This window comes from Podarcis erhardii (assembly GCF_964252035.2).
Source record: "Podarcis erhardii genome assembly, chromosome: 1".
In the NCBI taxonomy this organism is placed as follows: Eukaryota; Metazoa; Chordata; class Lepidosauria; order Squamata; family Lacertidae; genus Podarcis; species Podarcis erhardii.
The window spans coordinates 16,815,276-16,823,346 of NC_138497.1; the positions used below are offsets into that span (position 1 = coordinate 16,815,276).

Genomic DNA, 8,071 nt, shown 5'->3' on the forward strand with positions numbered 1-8,071 from the left:
TAAGAAGTTTGGTTACATTAAATGTATTCCATGTAACCAAACTTTATGCAATGACCATTGAATACATTCAGTGATAATTCATTGAGCACATCGAATACAATACACATCCCTGCCTTCCCCTGTCTGCCCACCCAACACTCCTTGTTTCCTCCAAAACCAGCACCGAAGGTTGGCAACATCACACAGTGCTGCTGGTGGCCCATTGCTGACTTCCATGACCCCTTGGTCCCATTTCTCCTCCTCTTTGCTACTGCGATTTGCCCACCAGCCTTCTCACTGTGCAATTAGGACAAGAGTGAGAAAATGGAGGAGCAACCTCCATTTACTTTAAGCACGCCCTCCGTGTGGCTGTGTACATGGGACTCCAGAGCAAATGGACAGTGGTGGACTGCCTCAAAATAGCTTAAATGAAATCAGTGGGTAAAACTCAGATACAGCCCTGTCTGTTTTAGACTGAAAACATCCACCCATGTTTCCTTTGTTCATTGGTGACACTGCATAAACTGGTGGTAGCCAATGTGGTGACTTCCAGAAGTTGTTGGATTTCTTTTTTTTATATATATATAAATATTTATTAAAATTTTTGAATACAAATGCACAAATAATAAACAACCTTACTTATATCATAACGTGGTTTCATCGCTTCTTTGGACTCCCTCACGTCTCCCGCTCCCATTTACATCGTAAAAAGGTTTTTCCAAGCAAATTATCAACTTGTTTACGATCTTATATCCACTCATTTAAATATAATCTAGCAATTCTCCCAAAAATTTGTGTTTTCTTTAATCTCACTTATCATCAAATTCAAATCTAATTTAGTGGTGGCCAATTTTTTATAATCTAGCATCCTTCTTAACATTCAACCAAATTGCAATGTTTTTGTAAATACGTCTTAAATTTCTTCCAGTCTTCCTCAATCCTCTCTTCTCCCAGGTCTCGCATTCTGCCAGTCATCTCGGCCAGTTGCATATAGTCCATCAGCTGCATCTGCCACTCTTCCAGTGTGGGTACAGAAGTTGTTGGATTTCAACTCCCACCATCCCCAGCCAGCATGGCCATTGGTGGTGAGGCATGGTGGGAATTGTAGTTCGGCAAACAAGCTATCAAACTGAATTTCAACAGAGACAAATGTAAGGTTCTTCACCAAGGCAGAAAGAACCAGATGCACAAATATAAGATGGTGGATCCATGGCTTGCCGGTAGTACATGTGAAAAGGATCTGGGGTCTTAGCAGACCACAAGCTTAACATGAATCAGCAGTGTGATGCAGGCTATTCTAGGTTGCATCAACAGAAGTATAGTTTTCACATCAAGAGAAATCATAGTCCTGCTGTATTCTGCCTTGGTCAGATCACACCTGGAATACTGTGTCCAGTTCTGGGCGCCACAATTTAAGAAGGATATTAACAAGCTAGAACATGTGCAGAGGACGGTGACCAAGATGATCAAGGGTCTGGAAACCAAGCCTGATAAGGAACAGTTGAAGGAGTTGGGTAAGAGAGGACATATGATAGCCGTCTTCAAATACCTCAAGGGTTTTCACACAGTGGATGGAGCAAGCTTGTTTTCCCTGCTCTGGAGGGTAGAACTTGAACCAATGACTTCATTTTTTAAAAAAATAATATTTATTAAAAATTTTCAAATATAACAGAAAAGAAAAACATCCAAATTTAAGGCCTTATTTTCAATGTCATCTTTCCAGGACTTCCCCTCCCCTCCCCCTCTTGTATTCCAGTTCTTTCAAATAGATTCAGCAAATTCTTACCCCAAGTTTTAAAGTTATTATCATTAACCCAATTTTAAAAATATTTTCCCATCCCCTAAAATCGACCTGTTCCCTTCCACGAGTTCCCCTCTTTAATATCCAATACAGATTAACATAAAAAAAATAGAAAAAAGAATAAAATGTAATTTAACACCCTTTGGATTCCAAATTTCCCTCCCCCCTTTCCCGGTTGCGTTCCCAATGTCCGTCAATGTCTACTGTCGTCCTGGAGCTCCCACATCTAAGCCATAGTCCTTCACCAGTCCGCTTTGCCGTCTTTTTAATAGTCTTTGCCATCTTTTGGTCATCTTTGATTTCGAATGTCCAATCTTGGAAGGGGTCTATCTTCCAACTTTGTCCAGTTCTTGTTATTCTTGTTCTTGTTGTTCTCTCTTCTCCTCTCTCCCCCCCCCCCTGCTCTCCTGCACAAATGTTCTAATTCCAAAAAGCTTCAGTTACAGATAGGTAGCCGTGTTGGTCTGCCATAGTCAAAACAAAACAAATTCCTTCCAGTAGCACCTTAAAGACCAACTAAGTCAGTTCTTGGTATGAGCTTTCGTGTGCATGCACACTTCTTCAGATACACGTGTATCTGAAGAAGTGTGCATGCACACGAAAGCTCATACCAAGAACTGACTTAGTTGGTCTTTAAGGTGCTACTGGAAGGAATTTGTTTTGTCCAAAAAGCTTGTAATTCCTCTACAGAGGCTTTGTTATTCAGGAACAAAACATTACGTCAAGTCCCTTCCATTCTTCAATAGATAAATCTATTGTCTCCTTTAGTGTGTAGACCTCTGTAGACAAAATAGTGTTCCATTTCTGCAGTTTCCCAGGAGATAAAAAGTCCGATTCAAATTCCATGCCAGCAATACTTGTAATGACCCACAGCTCCTCTAGAGGGATTATAATAACTCAGTTTCCTTCCCGATCACACCCACCAGCCAAAGTAACTTATTATTCCTTGTTTTAAACAGTTTATATCCAATTTATAACAAATGTAACCAGCAAAGTCCTCGTAACAAAGTTCTCTTTTTGTTCTTCAGTTTTGGCAGCTCCTTTGACAGCTGTCAAAACCTCTATTTCTCCTCCCGGCGCTCTCACGGATCGCTCCCGGGGTTTTTCGGGGGGGGGGGGGGTTGTATTTTAATTCACATTCCACTTTTCTCCTCCAGCCCAGATTATAATTTTCCATCGCGAAATTAATAACTTTATCAAAAAAAAAGGTTGCACTCGATCTTAGTTGTCAGGTCCTTTGCTTTAGCTCCTCTACAACAGGGGGGAGGCTGACTTCCTATTTGCACCTCCCCCGCTCGCTCCGAATTTAAGAAAAAATTTGTTCCCCTTTTTAATCCAAGGTCCAATTACTCACGGGTTATTCTTTTGAGTCCAGATTTTCAATGGAAGAAGTCAGCGCTCTCCGCCAAATGGCATGCGGCTTCACTCGGCAGGGGAAGCGGAGGACTCACAGCACCCCCCCCTGTCACCCACTCCGTAGCCTTTAAAAAGGCTCCTTCGCGTGGTCGGGGGGGCGCAAACGGTGCCCGCCGAGTCACCATGCCCATGGGTTTCAGTGCCCATGGTTTTTGAGGGTCCCCGCGTCGCCGGCGCGGTAGAACCCAGCCCCTGCCGAGCAGGCTCCCTCCGGAGCTCGGAGGGAGTCCGCCATTCGGCGATGGCGCCAACCCGGAAGTCTTGAACCAATGACTTCAAGTTACAAGAAAGGAGATTCCAACTAAACATCAGGAAAAACTTTCTGACCGTAAGAACTGTTCAACAGTGGAACGGACTCTCACAGAAAGTTGTGGACTCTCCTTCCTTGGGGTTTTTTAAGTAGAGGTTGGACAGTCATCTGTCATGGATGCTTTAGTTGAGAGACTGGGATGAGGGTGGCACTGTGGTCTAAATCACTGAGCCTCTTGGGCTTGCCGATTGGAAGGTTGGTGGTTCGAATACCTGCGATGGGGTGAGTTCCCGTTGGTCTGTCCCAGTTTCTGCCAAACTAGCAGATCAAAAGCATACTAGTGCAAGCAGATAAATAGGTACCACTGTGGTGGGAAGGTAAATGGCATTTCCGTCACAGAAATGGTGTTTCCGTCACCCGGAAAACTGTCTGTGGACAAACGCCAGCTCCCTCAGCCTGAAACGAGATGAGCGGTGCACCCCATAATCACCTTTGACTGGACTTAACCAACCAGGGGCCCTTTACCTTTACCTTTTTACCTAGTTGAGAGACCTGCATTGCAGGGGGTTGAACTAGATGACCCTCAGTGACTCTTCCAACTCTATGAATCTGTGATTCCACAAACATCTAGAGGGCATTTGGTACTGTTAGTTTAAGGCCCATTCTCAGAACGCTTCTAGAAAAAGTAGAGGGAGAGCTAGGGGAACTCAAGTCATATGAGAAAGAAGAAGGAATCAGCCAAGCATGATTCTAATGGAGGTTTTCTGTTCTATTAGTTGTTATGTATTCTATAATAAACACAGTCATTTTACAGCCATCCTGTCTCCACCACTGGCTCCTGACCCAAGAGGAAATATTACAAAAAGGGAATTGGGGGGGTTGTGTGGAACCGGAGAAGGAAATTAGAAATCCCAGATGAAATCCTTGTTGCATGACATCGTTAGCAAGACCAACTTTTCTGCCTCTTCCTTTGGAAGCTTGTTCTATGTTTTGCTTTTTTAAAAAATTAAAAATACCCCTTTCCCTCTCAAGGTGGTTTACAATATTTACACAAAAGAAAACACAATGATAAAAAGTAGCAGCAACTTATGTACCAACAGCAACTTGAACCAATTTGTATTTTAGTTTCACAAAAAGCTAAAGAAGTTGAAGTAACGTTTACTCGGTGCCTACAAGGCATGTGCCTTGCATGTGCCTTGTAGATATGTAGGGGGAGCTTGTTTCAAGTTGGGGTGTCATAACCAAAGGAGCTGCATCTACTAGCTGAAAGCCAAATCATCTCTGAAGATGGGAGCACCTGGAATGGAGTCTCAGTTGAAGATGGGCTGCTTCAGATATCCTTTTTCTTGTTGATTCATGATGATGTGTCCTTATGATGGTATCAGGGTACCATTTTCAATCTTGTTTGCACCTGCAAATGTTTTGATGTGAAGAGAACTGTTTTGTTTCAGATCAGTGCATACCCCACAGCCTCCTGCTGAAAACCTGCAACTTTTCACCCCAGAAATGTTCTGGGTTCGTTTTTGTTCTGCTATAGCATGAGAGTACCCCTCCAGACGGCAATAACTTGGGAACACTGGGGAAGTATCATAGAACAACTAATAAAGCCGAGTGGTGTTCAGATGATCCAGTATAAATCCACCATTAAAGCAATGTGATTCTGTTAGTGAGTTGTTGCAGAATATGCCTGAATACTCCACCTGTCTGGAGGGGCCTGCCTTCTGCATGCAGGCAGTTTTGTACAGAAGGCAGCTGTGCAGAGGTAATATAGCTGATTATCTGTTATGCCAGGGATAGACAGGAAGCAAATGTTCCCCGATCTGAGAGGTTTTGAACCTTTTAGAACCCATGGCTCCCTTGACCAACTACATTCTTTCTGTGGCACCCCCATGGGGCTCAGGAGTCCAGTTATGTCACCCCTTGCCTATAGAGCTGGCAGCCTCTCACCTTTTTTCAAACACCCTTCCTTGTGGAGTGTTTCCTCAGCCTCCTCTCCCCTCTCCTTAGGAATCTTCCGGGCAGCTCCTGCTGCTACCCTTGGTCTCTGAGCTGCCCCACCCTGTCCCAAAGACAGGGCCAGATACACCATTTGCCTGTGGAGCTTATAGCCAGCTGTGCAAGCCTTTGGGAGGCAGAGACGTGAGAGGGCACCGGAGGAGGGAGGGAAGGAAAGAGGGACAGAAACCAGTGTTACCTGCAGCACCCCTGACCACCATTCAAGGCACCCCAAGGTGCCACGGCACACTGGTTGAAAACCACTGCCCTATCCAGTATGTTTAAATTGTGATGAATATGTAAATTGTAGAGATGCCACTGAATTTTGCAATTACCTTGTTCACAATATGCATTAGTTAAGCTCCTTTCCCCACGAAGCAAACCATATTACCCGCCTCCCTCTCTAAAGCCTTAGAGACACTAGCCTATGGCACCAGGGCCCTGGGAAATGTATCTTTCAAAGGGCAACCAAGTCCTTAGCATGGATAACAGGAACCCTGGTAACTACATGTCTTAAGGCTCATCGTGTCTGCGGTGCTGATGGGTATGCATCCTGTCGCTCTCTCAATGACATCACTTTGCTGAGCCCAGTGTGAAATACGTCAAAGGAGTTTGCTGCCACATCCCACAACCCAGTGCTATATCTCTCTTTTGTAATGCAGGTGTATATTTATATGTACATTCTGTGCCTAAGTCCATGTGCTCCAGAACTGAAGTCTTTACTGGTAGAGAGTGCCCACTTCATTATGAAACGGATCCCACTAGGGTGAGTGAAGAGGATCTCCCCAACCTTAATGGTGCAGCTGCCTCCACACTCCCCTCCAATGGATCAAAATGTCAGGAAGAGAGGAACAGGCAGTGGAGGTGCTCACATGTGCACTGGTATGTATGGGGGGCACTGTGGCACCCATGGTGCTAAGTTGGGGATCTCAGGTTCGGAGAATAGAGTGGCCTAGGCGGCTACAGAGTCCCTAGGTTCATACAATTGTTGAGTTATAACTAGGGATGGGGAATGAAATTGATTCAGTATGCATTTAACACTAAATTCGTTAAACACACAATATATGAAATGAAATGCAAAATTCACAGTTATCTGAATTTTGCAATGCAGTTCTCCAACCAAAGCATCCCCTTAATCTACTCCCCTCCGGGCTAAACATGGCCAGCTCTTTCAACCATCCTCTGTAGTAGGCCTTAGTGTCAAGAAGAAGAAAAGTGGGTTGGGGGCAGGGGGCAATAGTAAATAACTGTGCTTGAGGTCCCTTGGCGTCTTGACGCTGTTGGTTACAATCGGTCTCTCTCCCCATTTCTACTGAGCTTGACTAAAGAAAGTGTTGAACCAGAACACTAAGAGCTTGCAGGAATTGGAATAATTACAGCTACATTGCTCATAGTAAACAAACAAATAAAAAGGGGGGATGCTGAAGCAACATTCAAGCATTCCTTAGTAGTTAAACAAGATTTGGAAAGTTATGTGAATGAATGACTTGCAACTGAAGAGTGCTGAAGAGCCAGACTTGATACTAGGACTGTGGACAAAAAGAGTATTTGTTTTTGAATCCTCCATATTGGGTGGGAGAGGGGGGCAGCTTCAGCTCAGACAAATCTGATTTGTTTGTGGGCTCGTTATACAACAATGAGAATTCATGCTGCATTGCTTAGGGTATTTTTTTAAACACATCTTCCTGTTAATCATTCCGTCATTCCACATTTATCAGTACAGTGGTACTTTGGGTTAAGTACTTAATTCGTTCCGGAGGTCTGTTCTTAACCTGAAACTGTTCTTAACCTGAAGCACCACTTTAGCTAATGGGGCCTCCTGCTGCCACCACGCGATTTCTGTTCTCATCCTGAAGCAAAGTTCTTAACCCAAGGTACTATTTCTGGGTTAGCAGAGTCTGTAACCTGAAGTGTATGTAACCCGAGGTACCACTGTATATGTCCCCATCACTTTCCAAACGACTAAAAGTCTTAAAGAAAAATTATGAACCACAATTTTTGTGTGTGAAAAATATGACTTGTTTATTACAGTTTACAACTTTTACAGTTACATAGAAGTTGCTGCTGTTGCTATAATTATTTTAAAGTTCCGTCCCGCCTGGAAATTTTCAATTTAATGTGTGTGTGTGCATTTAATGTGTGTGTGTGCATGCACACAACATTGCTATGTTAGCGACTGCATTTAAGAACGTTAAAATCAGATTTGGGTTGTTTGTTGGATTTCTGTGTTATGTTTTGAAACGAGTTAGCATTTGATTTTCATTTTTATGACGTATTGACTTGAATTTCATTTTGCTGTTAGCTCCTTCAAGCACAATTTATATGGAAAAGCAGCGCACAGATTTAAATAACAAAAATAAAATAAAAGTAAACGAACAAAACAAAAAAACAAACAAACCTCTACTTTGGAGGAGCACAGAATCTTCTCCTGAAAATGCAGAATGTGCCCTCTGGAAGGTCTTTTATAGCAACAGGGTTTGCTATGCGCAGGAGGAAGAGTCTAAATGAGCAAATGGTCCAAACAATCACATTTAAGCCTATAAAACGCACCCAATACAGGCCTCCTTTAAAAATGGAATTGTGCATGTTGCATGGGAAAGAAATGTACATTTGCAGTGTAAAGAATACAT

At 43.3% G+C, this 8,071-nt stretch overlaps 1 long non-coding RNA gene across 1 annotated transcript in view; it reads right to left on the bottom strand.

The window, feature by feature from the left end:
• Window positions 1–7,373, bottom strand: part of LOC309345559 — a 351,011-nt gene extending 343,638 nt beyond the window's left edge. The window contains exon 1 of the long non-coding RNA XR_014158302.1: window positions 7,171–7,373. This is a non-coding gene — a long non-coding RNA (uncharacterized lncRNA). The remainder of the gene's footprint in view (window positions 1–7,170) is intronic.
• Between the last annotated feature and the right edge of the window lie 698 nt (window positions 7,374–8,071).